We start from the raw sequence: 18638 nt of genomic DNA, 5'->3' as shown, positions 1-18638 counted from the left end.
GTTTATAGCTTGATAGTTTGATGTGTCTGGATCTACTGTGCTTCAGACGAGAATTACATGGATCATTATCAGGGTTTGCTTAGGCCAAGAAAAATAAAAACTTTGTTTCTTATCCTAACTTATTGCAAAATGATGCGGTGACGCGGATGTTTTTTCTTCTCATTTTTTTATTCTTCAACCAACAAGAACGCGCAAAAAAATAAAAAACAACATAGGAATGCACGCAAAGATAAATACACAACAGTGTTGCTTTAGCATTTTTGTATAGCAACAGTTCTGTGGTTTGACTTTTAGTGCAGCAATGCACAGTTTTGACAGCTTAATATAACAGTGACATATGTGTACAGTACTGAATGGAATGTTAGTTTCAGTTATTTTGTTTACAGTTCTGTTTAATACAGCACTGTGTTATGCACTATCGTCGTGTATTTTTGCGAGTTTTTTTCTTTTTTTTTCCTCATGAGCAGAAAAAAAGGTTGACGCGGCGGGTCTGAATTGACGCGAGCGAGGATGAGAAACAAAGTTTTATTTTTCTTGGCCTCATGTGCGTTTGCTTGAAATAGACCTGTCTAAAACGCAAGCATTTTATCGTTTGCACCGTAAGCGTACATTATTTTACTCGAGCTGTACCCCGATAATGTGCAGTCTTTGAAAGAATACGTCTCTACACGGTTACAAACAAAAGCTAGCTTGTTCTTTTAGAGCGCTTAGGTCATCAGCTGCTCGTGCGCAGCTGAAAATCATTTTGTAGATATTTTATGACACTATAGCACTGTATTTAGCTTATCCTACTTGAGGATGTGCAGTTACATGGGTGTGTGAATTCATCCCCTTATTTTTGTACGTTTACCTATTTAGATAAATTGACTTGCTAGCTTTGCGATAGATATGAGATTTTATTTGCTTAAGGCAGGACAGGTGACCCCTTGCCGCCTGACACAAGTGCTATTCCATCGGATCCCATGTCCGGTATGTATTATTTTCATTTCATGCCCGTAGCAATAATGAAACAAGTTATAATTATTTTTTGTGCTTTAATGAGAAACTGTAGTACGTCGGACAGACGAGGCATTGGGCCTGTTAACCCTTTGCACCCTGAGCCCCTGGTACTCTATGACGTCATCGGACATTTATGTCCGAGCCGGGTTCAAAGGGTTTTAATACTGTTTAATTAAATATGCTATGACTGTGCTTTTGAACGTTCACATCGCACCGTAGTCATGTAGGATTCCCGATCTAAGCGGTATGACCAACCCGAAATTTGCCATACCTGAACCATTATTAAGGTGGAATCCGCCTCGGAGACAGGTATTCGGACTCTCAATTTCATAATACCAGTATTTTTGTATACAAATTTCAGGGATTGCGGGCATTTCGAATTTCAATTGTCATTTCTCTAGTACTACATTTTGCAAAGTGGCCCGTAATTTTCATTCTTAATTTCGAAAGGGAATGTTTGAAAGTATTAAGGGAAATTTGAGCAAAATTTTAGATCTTTCAATTTTGAGGGGCACACTATCTTCAAGAGGAAAGTAACATGTTGTCTTTAAGTTTGGCGAGGTAGGATACTGAAACCAATTTCTGGGCACCATAGTGTTTGAAAGCTGCATGCACAGCGAGACTTATTATTTTCCGTGAGACAGTTTGTCTATATTTGTTAGAATTGAACTTATTTCTAGAAATCTGATTCATTGCCACTGTTTCAAATATTTATGTAATTGTCATGGATATTTTTGCACTTTTCTGTAAATGATACAAAATAAATGTCATTTCACTGTGAATAAATTTACAATGCGTTCGATTTCTGTATATCTGCTGGTCGAATGCTGAACTTAGTTAAGTTTGTGAGCAAGTGATGGATTTTGCCGCTGGCTATATCGTCGACAAAGTAACATAGATCCGGGACCATGCGTGATAATTACGGGTACTATGGCATTGATTTTACGCATTCAAGTGGTCAAATCGTGAATTCTAGATAATTCAACTTGCACCAAGGCATTTTCTTTGCCGTCGATCACACTTTTTGGGCGAACTTACAATGAGAAATACGAAACATTCTTCATCTTATTTGGAATTTGAGGAAAACCAACGCTTTCTCCGAAACGTAATCTTAGGGCAAATAATTACCAAAATAATTGGCATATGTTGCTATATACCCATGTTAGGCGCCGTAATAAATCGCGCGCCATCACTTGATCATATCTGACCAGGTGACTGGGGAGAACTGGCAACACTGAATGCTTTCATTGACAAAACCACTCTCGTTATGTTAAGACTAACCTACACATTTTGTTCCTAGTTATACAAATATCAACGCAATTGGGCCAGTAGTTTAACAGATATAACCTTTATGCAATCCTTCATTGAATAGGAAAGTTTCTCGTCAGCAAGTAGTAAACTGCCAAATGTGTTATAGTGGCACTAACAGGACAGCCATTGTCAAGATTAATGCTAATTCTAGTATGCAAGCGTCTTCGACAACAGTCATTTCAGATCTGAAAGGGCAGATGTTTGTTAGCTTTATCTCTGAGCAAACTGACTAACCATGCACAAATTTCAAAGGAGTACAAGCACTAAAATCACATAAACAGTCATGTCAACAACCACTTATGCAAGAACAAGGGCTTGAAGACTGCCCCAATAGCTCAATAGCTATATCTAAAACAAATTTCAGCTGAATCTGATAAACATGGTCTTTTGAAGTTGTATCCACGATGAGACAGATAGGCGGACGGAAATATAGAAAACACTGGACGGCATAAACTGGCGTTTGCAAACGCGGAAGCTAACGATTATACTTTTGATGTTGGGTTGGCCTTAGTCTTCATATGTTAATCACATTAGAAATTACTGGAAGCAAAATATTAAACGGCGGAACATCCAGGCAATAACAAACTTTTGCATTTCCTATGAGTCTACTTCTACATTCAGGTCTATAGCACAACTTGGGCAAAATACACCTCCATTAAACGAAAACGTTTTCCAACGGAATGTGTAAAGGAGCTGTGGTTGGATTTTCATTTACGGTCCCCGGATGAAGGAAGAACCGTGGCGTCCAGCACAGCATCCGCAATGTCGTCCTTGGAGACAGGGTTGGTCTTGGCCATCACAATATAGCAAAACGCAAATCACAACATAACGAATGGTCATCACCATCTAACGAATGCGCATAAAATCATCATTTTACTTCACTTAAGACAGCTACGGCTTTCCATGCTGTAGGCGATCTTGTCCATTGTTATGCCGCGGAGCTATCTCCCGGACTGTACTATTATTAGGGGCAAGAGGTCTCAGACTGATAGGCCTATAGTATGTTGGCAATTAATTCAAGACGAATCAATTGAGAAATAATGATAATGGACTCGTCGAAGCACGCTGTCGTTACTCACCTCAGAATTTTACCGTTTGGCCATTTTGACCCATTTCCTGTTACATGTAAACATGCAGATAGCTCCGTGACATCAAATGGTATCGTAATATCAGATGCCCACATGTATACTGACCTTTGACCGCTTTCATTGGAAATTGGCTTATCGAGGTGACCAACTTCTGAGCAAAAATAACCACAGCTCGTTGACGATTTAACTGGAATTCTATTAATAGTCTGACTGGATTAAAAATATACCCATTAGGAAAAGGCTTTATCACAAAGGCCGGGGTTTTCTGAACCCTGAGAATTCTTTAAAGGATGGCCACACACGTGTAATCGTATTGGGCCTTGATGTCAACAGCAAGTGAAGCTAAAAAGGGCAACATTTGAATATCGGTGACTAAATTCGTCGAGCGGTTTGGCTGTAAGAACAAATATTTATTATAAGTTTATAGCTTGAACTTCATAATAAATAAAAATTTAGAGCTATTTCCAACATATTATGTAAGTGAGCGTTATTTAACTTTCTCAAATAAGTGTTGGTGTGTTTTATTCAGCCAAAGTATGTCCATCACTTTACTGGGAGCCCATCGCTAGTAATTATAGTAATTTTAATGGTGGCTGTTATTGGGTTTTGTAAGTCATTCCGGTTCTTAGTGAACTGGATATGTCAGAGTGCACACGATAGCGGTAGCCAACACCCAATACAAAAGGCAGTGCGGGCAGAAGATGAGCAATAGGTGTGAGTAAACATAGAACCTCACGAAGCTCGGCGGTTACGTTACAAAAACACGCAAACACCGGAAACCCTTAGACCTGCTACTCAGTCCTAATGCCAAAGGTTTATTATGCGAAGAGTTCAGAATAATGAGAATCTATACAAGATAATCATTTTTATGATGACAGTGCTGGCAGATGAGTCTCTAAATCTGACAAAATTATTCACAATAGGTGTCTTCTTTTCTTTGATTTATATAACTACGGAATATTGTCAAAATAGTTTTCGGTGTTTGATTGAGTATAAAGGTTTGAAAATCAATGAACCCCATACCCCTCTGCCGAGTGAAATAAGGCCACACCCTCCCTTTCGCAGTAACTGTTTTTTCCGTTTAAAGGCCCGGTTTATTATCGTTTTTGTCTCACAGGAAATGCATTTTGTTAATACAGGAAATGTATTTTGTTAGTAAGATTAAGAAACTCAACTGATGCGAGAACCAGGGATTAAGAAGGACGCCTTTACGATATGACTCCCACGGGTGGATGTTGCCCGCCCACCTTTGGCAATAATAACTGAATGGTTCCTAACGATGTAGACTAACCCTCGGTACCTCGGGAGGACATTTTTTGAGCTGCGGTTTCAGTTGCATAAGCCCACGCTGATTGGAAATCGGCACATTCAGCTCTACAACCATGGCACTCAAGGATTACGGTCAAATGAAAAACTCAAGCAATGAGGAGTTTGGTATCATTCCTGAAGCACAAAGTACTTTCTCTTCATAACTTTCAAAGATACTATCTACGGTAAGCACTTTCCAACCCATTTAACACCAGAACAACAGCCTGGGGTAATCCTGTAAGTTATCAGGCCATGGCTGTACAACAATGTTTTGTACATCCATGGTTAGAGCCATTAGGCCTTTTTAGTGTTTTTTAAAAGAGAATATTTTAAACCTTTCTGCATTGTTTATCTATATTCCGTGAGCTTGGGTCATGTAGCTACTACCTCCACAATTATTAATTAGGTCATCCTCACAGTTTGAAGGGTTTGAGTTATTAAACCTGAATAAGATATGAGTTGCTTCCTAGGTAGTAACTTAAATGACTAAGATGTGGACCCCATCGGTGGCTTCGGTTGATAAAGTCGACATCGGGTATACCAGTGAGGAAAAAGATTACTCCTTCTTTTACTGTGATAAAATCGTGAAAATATACACAGTACAGAAAAAAAAGTTTAGAAATTGTTCATTGTCTTGAGACATTTGAAGGGGGAACTAAGGTTACTATTTCATGATCATGAAATTTCACCATGGTTAGGCACCTGTTGGTAGCATCGATATATGTTATTGTAGCATCGGTCAAGTGACCTGTCTGAAGGGATTCTGCTACTGTGTAAATATTGACGAGATGTGAACGAATTGTACAGAAGACAAGTTTGAGTGGTTCTCGGAAAGCCAGGTTGTTATGTCAATCACGATGTGGCGTGTGATAGAGTCTCCGATACGTATCCGTTACACGTCGGCAACAACTCAAAGACTGACTCATGAACATCCCCGACCAGCAGCCTACGACCTGTAGACATGATAAAATCTCCGATAAAGATACATACGGACGATCATTGTGATAGCATTTAGTATAGAGTGGGTTGGAATGGGTCATATGAAATCTACGCCGCGCCGTGCTTTTAAATTACCCACATCCTATATATAGACAGGCGATTTTTCAAACGTAAAATATCAAAGTTGAACCCCGGACATCATGGTACAATTTGGCGATAGACGATATCCAAACAGACATTTTACGTCCTGACTAGTTACAGTACCTGTCTTGCAAATTAAACATTTCGCCAATTTCTCGTGACCTTCTGGTTTTAGAGCAATACCGACGCTTTGCATGTCAGAGTTATAAACCTAATATGTTCATATTTGCAAGCTCGATTTTCATATATTTATCAACTGGGCGTCGCATTCAAATTTACAAAGGCGTTTGATTTTAGCCTTTCGTTTTTTTCGGACATACATGTCTAACTTTCGGGGCCTTAAAGTTTAAATAGACACATTTTCAAAAACTCCTATTGCTATGAAACTTTCTACTGTTTTAGGGTTGTTCACGATCGGGTCTAGTTTGTTGGCCTGACATAGCTTCGAACGTGACTGCTTGTTAAATTTTCTAGACATCAGTGGATAAAAGAGAGATATTAAGCTGCTCGTCACGATGGCGTTTTACAAAAGGGAATAATTTTGCGAGGGTATGGACACTCGTGAGCTTTACATAATTTAGGATGCAAGTGCTCTATCTGAATTTCACCATCTCCGTATTTAAGAACTGATTTTTTTTACATTATGTATTGTATTGGCTTTGAACATTTCAAATTTTAGGACTCATGTAGAGAGCGTGGTCTCGTCGATTTTTGATTACTTTGACAATCTCACGCTATGGGAGTATTTCCGTAATTAGCATTTTAATCGCAGTCAGTATCGGTTCGACGTCTGCGAACATATACATTAATAAACGTAATAAAATGTAGTTGAGTTTTTGCGTGTGGAGTAAACGCAATCGACAATTGTCCAACCGTGCTGAGCACCTAAAGTGCCAACAAAGTAATGTTACTCTCCACTGTGCGGCAAACCATAGTCCCTCCGTGGTGGGACTGTGGGCAAACTAACGGCGTAAGCCCATGCACCGTCCCTCACTGGAATTAAGTACGAGTTGAAATAGAAAAAAGAGAAAATTCATGTATATTTTTGATAATAATATATAATAATAACCATTTATTGCTTTTCAAGGCCTCTGGTCAATATGCAAAAAAGATAACAAGGCAAAATAAATAAATTGCACGTACGGGTATTAAAACACATCACCTATTCAAAAGTCATCAGTGAAGATCTCAGCCCCATAGCCTTGAAGACATATTTTTAAAGATTGCTTAATCGGTCTGTGTCTGACACAGACATTAATGTTTGAAATTTGTTGAGGTTCGGTTCTATATACGCAGAATTTGGTAAGTATACATTTCTAAGAGAGCTATACACAGGACAGATTTAAAAAATGAAATCCGGCCTCAACTGCTCCTGACTTACATAATTTACACACTTTAAGATGTAAATCGATCCTATCACGTCGTCCTACCTCACTTTGTAGGTGGGACGATGGGTACCGACAGCGTGCAGAAGTTTGAGTAATTTTAGAATTACAATTTAAAGACAGGTACTTTTCTGTTCCAAGTAGGATTTTGATCATCCTGTATGTGCGAAGCTTTGTTTTTTCAGCTAGTTTTGCGGACCATGTTTGTTTTCAAATGTATGAAATTCTGGTGTACAATAGATCCAAAAACACTATACTTCGTTATAGACATCCTGTGCTAGCCAGGGTAACCTAGTCCGTACGAAAATGAATTAACTGATCTAAATTAAGCAACGTACAATATGCCTGACAAGGAAGTCTGTCCGGTGACATACGGAGTAGTTTTACCCAGTAACTAACGAAACGTTTTGCAGTTGTGACAACAATTGGTAGGCATCCGCATTTTCCGAGCACTGCCTCGTTTGTTGTATTTTGACTGACAGAGAGAAAACAACGGTACCACTTTCTCTGTACTTTTTCAATTACGTCGTAGTATTGTAGTCCCCACAATTATACATTGAACCCTCGTAACTTTGTTTGTAATTCGATCGCTGACATAGACGGCTACACCACCATTAAGCCGACCTCTAAGACTACACCATGTCTCCGCAACTCTAAATGTTTTAAAATTATCTAGAAAATTAACATCATCGTTTTCGGTACAAAATGTTTCTATTAACAAATAAAGTCATAATCTTTGCAAAAGTTAACGAACTCTGGAATATTCGTTTAATTTTTAAACCCTAATGTTCCAAATTAGGCAGGAAATGTCTTTCTGTTGGCCTTGACCACACCCCAATTGCGAACGATGCGCTGCAACAACTTCACCTGAAGTCTCGTCGACCTTATACATGGTCTTCTCTCCGTTTTCTGAGGTACACACCCATAGTGATGCACATGTGCCTATAGAGTTTCATCCTCGCCAATTACATGGATTTCCGGAACTGGATGAGTTTTGAACAGATCGAGCGCAGTCTTTTTGAGAAATCTTCCCCGATACTTACGTCCGAGTTGCGAAGCTTATTTGCGTTTGCGAGAATCTTTTTTTGTCTTGAAATTTTGACAACACGGCTATTATTGGCTTTGCACCTCGTACTGGTCATGTGCTTGTATTACGGTGGCATCGTTCAAATTTAATATGATCTTCAATTCCCAGATTATTGCGGATAAACATGTGCTAATTTCTCTTCTGAAACTGACCAGCTCTCGTCAGGGTCTTCCTGACTTATAGAACATCAAATTATTTCTCCGTGCCCTATTTTCAAAGCCATCTTTCTCTTTTCTAAATTGTTCGTTTTCTCACTGTAGCTGTCTTAGGGATTGTTTCATATCATTCAGAAGCGACTGGTTTATTTCAATGTCAGTCACTTTCTTAGAATGTTGGTCCACTTATTCTCTTATTTCGCTCATTTCATCCTGGATATCACTCATCCTTGACTGCATCCGGTCAAGTTTGGTGGGTTTTTTTTTGTCAGTCACGGAGAACATGGTCTAATTTTAGTAGAATGCCTTCTATGTCTTGTCTGGTTGCTGGTTCCGCGCCTGTATTTGTAACGTTTGAATGCAACTATATTGGTGCTGGATTTTTTTCAACATTGCCACTAAGAACCAGTTGACTGAAGAAACATAGTTTTACGGCCAGCGGCATCTGTGTGTTCACCAAAGAAATGAGTGGGATGGCCAACTTTTTCCACTTTGCATTGCTTGTTTGATCTCCGCCAGCAAAGTTTCCAACATTGACACCCATATTTCTCAAGATAAAGTTTATCCAGAAACTAAACCACCCTGACAACTTCGAGTGTTGTTGGGTCTGTGTAAGTGGATGTTTCCAACCAAACTTGCGGAGCTCCAATTTGTACATGTTACCTGCGCAAACACCTGTCTTTTCTTCTTTAAAAAATTGAGCGGACACAACTCACTAGTGGACAGTAAGCCCATCTCTATCTGTTTGTTTCGCTTTCAGTCTGTCAACACCCTTAAGTCTGTGGTCCCGAGGTGCCATGAAAAAAGATCTGTCAATTAGGCCTATAGTGTGGATTTGTCAATATATATTGTTATAATTTCGTAATGGCCAGTATTACACTCGCTAGAGGTGCGTTAGATCAGCAGAGTGCCAGATATTTGTCGCTTCGTTGCACATCCACCCGCTGCAAACTGCTATAGTATGCAATCTGGTGAATATTCTGCAGCGGATATCGGCGGACGCGGTTTGACAGAGCGCACGACCGTGCTACGAGACGCCAGCATGGCAGAGCGGTGCCAATTGCTGTTTCCGTTGTTGTGCCCGGAATCAAACATAATATTGGCCCTGGTGTTTAACTCGGAACTCTCGACATTCAGATAAATTTAAAAAGGACATTATCCCTTGGGCGTGCCCTGTACAATCGAAAAAATTACCAGCAGGTTCGGCACTGATTAAAGGGTGGTAGAGAAGAAGGAGTTAAACGACGCTGACTATCTTTACATGGTTCATGTGATAGAAAATGAAACAGATACATTCAGACGTAAATAATAGAAAAGAATCGCATTACATATTGAAATGGATGACAACAACCGGTAAAGTAAATCAGAATCTGTTGATATTAAATTCCGTTTGACTGTGGGGAAGTGTATTAAATTTACGTTTAAGGAAACTAACAGCAATTAAACAGCTTTGTAATTGGGCTGATATCCTGAATTCATGTCTGTTCTGTAGAAATGTCTGAGCAATGTCAAGTACCTTCATCCCTAATGTTGTCGACGACCATGGAGGTTGTAGCATGCTACCTCCGTGCATAGATCTTCCAGTAATGGCTACATGGCCTATCAAATATGGTGTACTATGGGACGATAATCGCGCACAGTTGTTCGTTCTGCTTTTCGATACCAAACGATGCAGTGGATAATTCCACGATAACATAAATATGAATTCGGGGTTTTTTTGGTTTTTTTTTCAAGGGAAGCGTTGCAAAAACTCTAAATTTACCCTTTCAATAATACTGTGCGCTTCTATTAAACTCAACAATTGCTGCCGCTTCCAGGTTTTAAAGCACGGAAAGATAAGCTGTACAGGATGAAGAAAAGTGTCTTGCATCTGGCACGGAACGTGTCGCCTATTAGGTCATACTTCGGACACACTAGCAACAAAATGCGATTGAGAAACTAGATTTACGATATAGCCAACTTCAGTGTTAATTACAGAGTTCTCCCTGGAAGAATAATATCGTAAAAAGTTCAGTGAATGGAACGAGGCTGGACATGTGATCGACCAGACGTGCAGAATCCGGCCCGAAAAGAGTTTAGCAGAGGTCGAATTTAGAACTAAGAACATATATAAGAACCTACAGAAACAGTAATGCCGCCGAGAAGAAAAAGGGAAAAAAGGAGAAAACAGGCAAGTCAGTTGAACCAAGGTTACCTCGAGAGCGTGGAGCCACATCACCGCCAAGTCTAAATACGCAAGAAGAAATGAGCGATGAAAGTATAGAAGAAATCCAAACGGAAGAAAAAGTAACGATTGAAATGGTATTCAGTCTTCTGCAAAAGTTGGATAGAAAGATAGATAAACAACACAAAGATATCGAAGCAGTCCTGAGAAGGCTGAATGAAGTAGAAGACAAACAGACACAGTTGCAAGAAAAAATAAGACGAAATTACCGACGTGGTAAATAACCTCGACTACCAAGAAACTCACATACAATTGGAACGTATGGAGGCAGAGCTGAAAGATATGAAAGCAGAGACGGAGAAATTAAAGGAGGAAAACCTAAGAATGCAGAGATATGGAGATAATTTGAGATTCGGTGGAATCAAGGAAACTTAAAGTGAAAACTCTGTAGAAAAGTTGCAACATTTACTGCAAGAGACATTCAATATCGACCGGTACCGACACTGTAGAGTATGCACACCGTACAGGTCAACCACGTGGAGGTCCACGACACATTATCACCAGATTTGTTAGACGTACCACGCGTCGCCAAATATGCATGAAGAAGGAAGAACTGAAAAAAAGGGTGTCTTGTATACAAAGACCTCTGCGAGGCAGATTTCAGAATGAAAATGAAAGTAAGACCTCTAATGAAGGTAGCATTTGAAAAAGGTCATCAGGTGAGGTTCAGAAATGGGGCCCTATTTATAGATGGAGAGACATCAGGGAGGAGAAATTGTTAACTGAAACAAGTGAAGTACAGTATTTGGGATGTGCAAAGGCGTAGAATGATTTAAACTGAATTGAATGTACACTGGCAACTTTATCTTACAGAGGATATGATGAAACGTCTCTGCCATCTTTGTCGGTGAGAGGTACAGCATGGGTGAAAGTTTTCTCTCGCTGACAAATAGGACTGTTTTCCGGGTCAACGCGGCTTGCAACACCGTTCGTCGATCTGTGCACGACATGGAATTTAGTTTGTCGATAAAAGGGAAACTGTAGATGGCTATGAACACCGGTGTAATTATTATTATTATTATTATTATTATTATTATTATTATTATTATTATTACAAGTTTAGGGGCTATAAGTATTATATAGAAATCTAAAAACAGTTCATTGAAGCTGTGGGACTTCTGAAAAAAAGGTGTTGTTACTCCTGAATGGTTGCCATGGAAACATCTCACATAAATGAGTGTGATTTTTTGGTGTGCAAACAGAAAAACCCCTTATTATCAATTTCCTTACATCAATTAATAGTTCTTTAATAGGAATTAGGGAAAAAGTAACATTTTCAATCCCAAAATAGTTGCTATGGCAACTCCAAACATTAAAATAAGTCTGGCATTTGTGTTCTCTGACCCGAACTTCCCCACTAGATAATTTTAATATCAATCAAAGTAACTTTTCATGGGATATTAGAAAAACTGAAATTTTCAACACCTAAAATGGTTACCATGGAAACATGGGGCAGTGAAATCGATATCATATTTGGTCTTTTCGACCCAAAATACCCTTATGGTGAAATTTTCACGGAAATTGAACCTATTATTATTCGCGTTATTATTTCTATATAATACTTTATTAATTATTATTTTTATTATATTTTATTAATAATGACTTCCACAGCCGAGGCCATTTATGGAAGACTGTTAGTAAAAATACAGATACAGAGTTAAAGCAAGAAGACAAGACGAACAAACTTTAACAAATACTGAGAAAACAATGTTTTAAAACATTTTTAAAACCATTTAAATTTACAGAAAAAGGATCAATGTCATTGTATTCGTTTAAAAGCAAATTAAATTGTCTCGGAATTCTACTAAAAAGAGAGTCACGAACACAATTAACTCTACCAAATGGCACATGAAATTCGGATAGTTTTCAATCGGATTCGAACCCACAACATACGGCATCAGTCGCCTAGCTGGGAGGCCACAGACAGAACCAGTCGGCTAAATCTCCACTCCCAAAAAAGAGTGGTTCAATAGCCGGACAAAGCAGTACGCCGAGTTGAAAACCTTGGTACATGAAGACTAAAAAATGAAGCTAAAGCATTAACATTAAACTTTGCATTTATGCATTTGTATAAAAATATATTATCAAATATAGTCCTCCTTGATTTTAATGACTGTAAATTGTAAATATTGCACAACGAGTCAATGTCATCACTGTAAAAACCAGTAATTCTTTTATGAAGAAATGTTAAAAATTTATGCTGTACTCTTTCAATTCTATCAGACTGGTGTTTACTAATACTGTTCCAAATAACAGAAGCATATTCAAGCTTAGACCTTACCAAGGTAAAGTACAATAATTTTAAAACGTGCACACTGTTAATACAATGGCTATTCCTCATAATAAAACCGAGAGCTTTTCTAGCACCTTGAATCATGTTATTTACATGGTCACAAAAATTTAATCTTTGGTCAATAATAACACCGAGATCTCTTATGCTACTGACTCTACTCAATGCATGAGTGTCGAGTTTGTAAGGGAAAATATGAACATTTCTTTTCAATGAAACAGTAAGAACTTTACATTTAGTAGGATTAAGATTCAATAACCAAGTGTCAGACCAGCTGACAATTCTATCGATATCAGATTGCAGCAATAAAGAGTCATTATCCGAATCAATGATACGATAAATCTTCATGTCATCGGCAAAAAGTAACGAATCCGACACAAGATTATCAGAGATGTCATTAATGAAAAGAATAAATAAAAGAGTGGACCAAGGTGAGAGCCCTGAGGAACGCCCGAAAGGACAGGAGTCCACTCAGAAAAAGCATTTTTTATAATCACTCTGTGTAGCCTGTTATCAAGATATGAATTAAACCATTTCAGATAAGTGCCCTGGACACCAAAAGAAGTCAACTTATGAAGTAATAGTTTATGATTTATACTATCGAATGCTTTAGCAAAATCGGTATAAATGATATCACATTGTGATTTGCTGTTGACTGCTAAGAGGAGATCTTTCATAAGAATAGATAAATTAGTGATACAAGATCTACCTGAAACAAAGCCATGCTGATTAGTAGATATGGAACTGGAAACATGATGTGAGAGTTGTCTGTGAACTATCTTTTCAAAGATTTTAGACAGACTTGGTAAAATGGAAATCGGCCGGTAATGTTCAACTTTTGAACGACTTCCTAATTTGAAAATAGGGATAATGTTTGCACGTTTCCAGATATCAGGAAAAATCCCCTCTTTAATAGACCTATTGAATAAGATGGTAATTGGTATAGCAAGTTCATTTGCACATTCCCTCAAAAACATATTGGGAATGCCATCACTTCCTATAGCTTTGCTGGTGCTAATGCAAAGCAACTCTTTCCTGACACTATCGACATCAATATCAATAGAAAATTGGTCGTCAATTATAGTAGCAACATCGGGAATATCAGCAGCAATATTGTTATTGAAAACTGAATTGAAAAATTTACAAAACAAATTGGCCTTTTCAAAATCAGAGCTCGCCTTTAAATCATTATTGTACGTAAGAACAGAAAATAATAAGTGGTATAATTAGACATTACAAAAACAGTAAGAGTTATTTCAGTGGATACCTGATAGAAATCCAAATATAATTTTGCTACAAGAAACACACAGCACAAATGAAACCTCCAAGTACTGGTTTTTCCAAGTGAAAGGTCATAATTTTTTTGCTCGTGGTTCTAGTAATAGTAAAGGAGTTCTTACTGTATTCAATGGTATTGATTTTTATGTAACCAACGTCATAGTGATTCTGGGGGAGGTTTTTTATTATTACTGATATCGACATTTCAGCAAAAAAATTTATTATAGTTAATTCATATGCACCAAATGATGAAAAAAACTTATATGTCATTTTTGAAAGATTTATTTGTAAATACTTAGGATTTTGTTCAAGGCCCAAATGTTACCATTATTTGGGGTGTGGACCATAACATTGTGCTTGATCCAATTTAAATATAGAATGCGGGGTAACCTAGACCCTGGCAGCATTCATGTAAGATATTTAAAGTGATAATGGAGTCATTTGAGATAGTAGGTATTTGGAGAGTGAGAAATCAAGATAACAATGCTTTTACTCGGAAAAGTTTAATACAGAGTAGACTGGACTACTTTATAATCAGTGATAATTTACAGTTAGACATATATAATACAGATATAATGCCTTGCTTTCTATCAGATCATTCTGCTATCGACCTTGAAATGGGTTGGGAGGAAACAATAAGAGGCCCATCTTATTGGAAGCAGAATAATAGCTTTTTGAAGGATAATGATTATATTGAGTTGATTGAGGATAATTTTAAGTCATGGAAAGTATGTGTATTGAGGATCCCCGAGTCAAGTGGGACTGGCTGAAATATCAATAGAGTATGGTAAAAAGAAAGAAAGCGCAAGAATATTATAAATTATTCAGAACAGAAATTTGTTCATTTTGTGATGTAATCAAACTTATCGAAGGGGTGATGAATTACACAGAAGATATGAATCTTCCTGGTATCTTGATAACAGTTGATTTCGAAAAAGTATTTGACTCACTTAAATGGTCATACCTGTTTAAAGTTTTAAAAACTTTTAATTTTGGACAGAGTTTTACAAGTTGGATTAAAAAAATGTTATAAAAAAGTGAAATTTGTAACATAAATAAGGGCACCAGTACAGGTTATTTTAAACTATTCAGGGAAGTCAGACAAGGAGATCGTACATCACAAATGTTATTTGTGCTGGCTTTGGTAATTTTTTTGATTTCTCTCAGGTCTAAGAAAAATATATAAAGGTATTGATGTGCATTGGGAAGAAATTAAAAATGCTTCATGTGCAGATGATCTTATTTGTTTTATACAAGATGTGAAGTCTGCGAGAAATCTGTTAATATAAATAAAAGTGAAGCTATGTGGCTTGGAAAACAAAAAAAAATTTAAAGAGAAACCGTTGGAGGTTAAAATGGACAGATGACCCAATCACAGTAGCTGGAATTTACATTTCATACGATAGAGAAAGGGCTCTCCAAATGAATTTAGCAGAACCTTTAGAAAACTCAGATGTAGCATAAATTTTTGGAAAAGACCTGACTATTCTGGGAAAATTCAAATAATTAAAAGTATGGGCATTTCCAGAATTCAGTATGTAATGAATATGATTGAAATTCCATATATTGCACTGAAAAGGGTAATTCTTTGATTTATATGTTGATTTCGAATTCTGGGAAAATTCAAATAATTAAAAGTATGGGCACTTCCAAAATTCAGTATGTAATGAATATGATTCAAATTCCATATATTGAATTAGAAAAGGTTAATTCTTTGATTTATAAGTTTTCTTTGGAAGGGTCCCGATAAGATTTCTAGACAAACAATGATTTGTACTGTAGAACAAGGGGAATCTCTATGCCAGATATTAGAACAATTTATAAAGTTCAACGTATTAATTGGATTAGGAGATTCTGTGATTCTGGTATAAGACACGCCGGGAAAGGAATTGTTATGAGAGAATTGGAAAGAATTGGGGTATAGAAATTTTGTTGAATTGTAATTTTAATGTTAAGAAATTATCTGTGAATTTTTCTAATTTTCCCAGATATATGTTATAGGTTTGGTCGGAAGCAAATAGTTATGCAAAATGTGAAGAAGAAGTGTACTTGACCAAATAATCTGGAATAATCAAAACGTTTTATTTCAGGGGAAATCCATGTTCTTTAAATAATTTGTACGGGCAAATATTGTGTATTTGGGACAATTATTTGATAAAAATGGTTAAATTATTTCATGCGAAAAAGTTAGACAAATTAGAGTTCCAAATTCATCCGTACTGCGATGGTTTGACATTATTAATGCCATACCAAAAGATTGAAAACGTAAAGTAGAAAAAACAGATGATTGATAGTTTTACAGTTCCTGAGAAGAGATTTTATTTAAGATTGGCATAGTGTTTAAAGAGATGAAAAGTTGTAATACAAGAAATGTGTCCGAGTGGATAAATGATAGTAATTTTATTGCCCAAAAATCAGAGTTCTTTTTACAAGAGTGTTTAATGAGTTTATTGAAGGTTGGGATTTGTTGTATCAGTTACCTTATAAAGTGACAATTGATAAGAAGATGAGAGCATTCCAGTTTAAAGTACTGCATAATATACTTCCAACCAATGTAACGTTATCAAAAATGGCACCACTGAGAGGTGAATATGACAAATGTACCTCCTGTGAGGAACAGAGTGAAACACTGCTTCATTTGTTTCATAAATGTGTATTTGTGGTGGAATTATGGGAGGGAATTTATAGGGTATGGGGAAATAGAATTGTATTTCAGAGTCGCCCACTGTTAGACAAATTATTCTTTGAGATGGAAGATTTTGTTTATACTTAAACTTCGTAATCCTAGCTGCTAAATGTTACATTTATAGATCAAAATATTAAAAAAAATCACATTTGGGTGCTTCCAAAAAGTGTCTGCAAAATATTCAAACCTTGGAATTTCATATTGCTAACAAAAAGAATAAGTGTGAACTCTCATCTTATGAAATGGGGACAGTTTTTAAGATTGTTATAAGTTTTGTTTTTTTTCTTCTCCCTTGTGTGTCAACTTGATATTCCTTTTATTTTATTGGTCCTGGATTCTCCTCAACATTGCCACTGAGAACCAGTTGACTGAAGAGACGTAGTTTTACGGCCAGCAACATCTGTGTGCTCACCGAAGAAATGAGTGGGGTGGCCAACTTTGTCCGCTTTGCATTGCTTGTTTGATCTCCGCAAGCAAAGTTTCCAACTTTGAAACCCATATTTCTCAAGATAAAGTTTGTCAAGAAACTGAACCACCCTGACAACTTTGAGTGTTGTTGGGTCCTTTTAAGTGGATGTTTCCGACAAAACTTGCGGAGCTCCAATTTGTACATGTTACCTGAGCAAACACATTGTCTCATATTCTTTTGAAATATTGAGCGGACACAACTGACAGGTGGACAGTAAGCCATTTTCTATCAGTTTGTTTCGCTCTCAGCCTGTCAACATCCATCAGTCTGAGGTCCAAGGTACCATGAAAAGATTCTGTAATTTCGTAATGGCCAGTATTACACTCGCTAGAGGTGCGTTAGGTCAGCAGAGTGCCAGATATTTGTCGCTGCGTTGCACGCCCGCCGCCGCAAACTGCTAGTATGCAATCTGATGAATATTCTGCAGCGGATATCGGCGGGACGCGGTTTGACAGAGCGAGCGACACTGCGAGACGCAAACATTGCAGAGCGGTGCCAATTGCTATTTCCATTGTTGTACCCGGAATCAAACATAATATTGGCCCTGGTGTTTGACTCGGAACTCTTGACATTCAGATAAATTTAAAAAGGACATTATCCCGTGGGCATGCCCTGTACAATCGAAAAATTTACCAACAAGTTCGGCACTGACTAAGAGTTGGTTAGAGAAGGAGTTAAACGACGCCGACTATCTTTACATGGTTCATGTGATAGGAAAAGGAATCAGGTACATTCAGATGCTGTAAATAACATAAAAGAATTGCATTGCATATTGAAATGTATGACAACAAATGGTACAGCAAATCAGAATCTGTTGAATATTAAACTCCATATGACTCTGTGGAAGGGTATTACATAAATATACGCGTACAGGCTAACTGGCAGCTATTGAACAGCTTTTAAGTTGTGTTTATAACCTTAATTCATGTCTGTTCTATAGACATGCCTAAGCAATGTCAAGTATCTCAATTCAAAAGTCGTCGACGACCATGGAGGTTGTAGCATGCTACCTCCGTGCATAGATCCTCCAGTAATGGCTACAAGGCCTATCAAATATGATGTACTATAGGACGATAATCGTGCACACTGATGTAATTTTGTGGTGTGCTGCTTTTCGCCAAACGGTGCACTTGATAATTCCACAATCAAATAAATATGAATGAGTTTTTTTCCGGTTTCTTTTCAAGCGAAGCGTTCCAAAAATACCAAGTTTTATTACCTTTTAAAAATACCGCATGTTTCTATTGAACTCAAGTTTCTGTTAAACTCAAGAATTAC

This window comes from Ptychodera flava, chromosome 19 (assembly GCF_041260155.1).
Source record: "Ptychodera flava strain L36383 chromosome 19, AS_Pfla_20210202, whole genome shotgun sequence".
In the NCBI taxonomy this organism is placed as follows: Eukaryota; Metazoa; Hemichordata; class Enteropneusta; family Ptychoderidae; genus Ptychodera; species Ptychodera flava.
The sequence above is the reverse complement of the archived record's forward strand: the minus strand, read 5'-3'. Positions refer to the sequence as shown.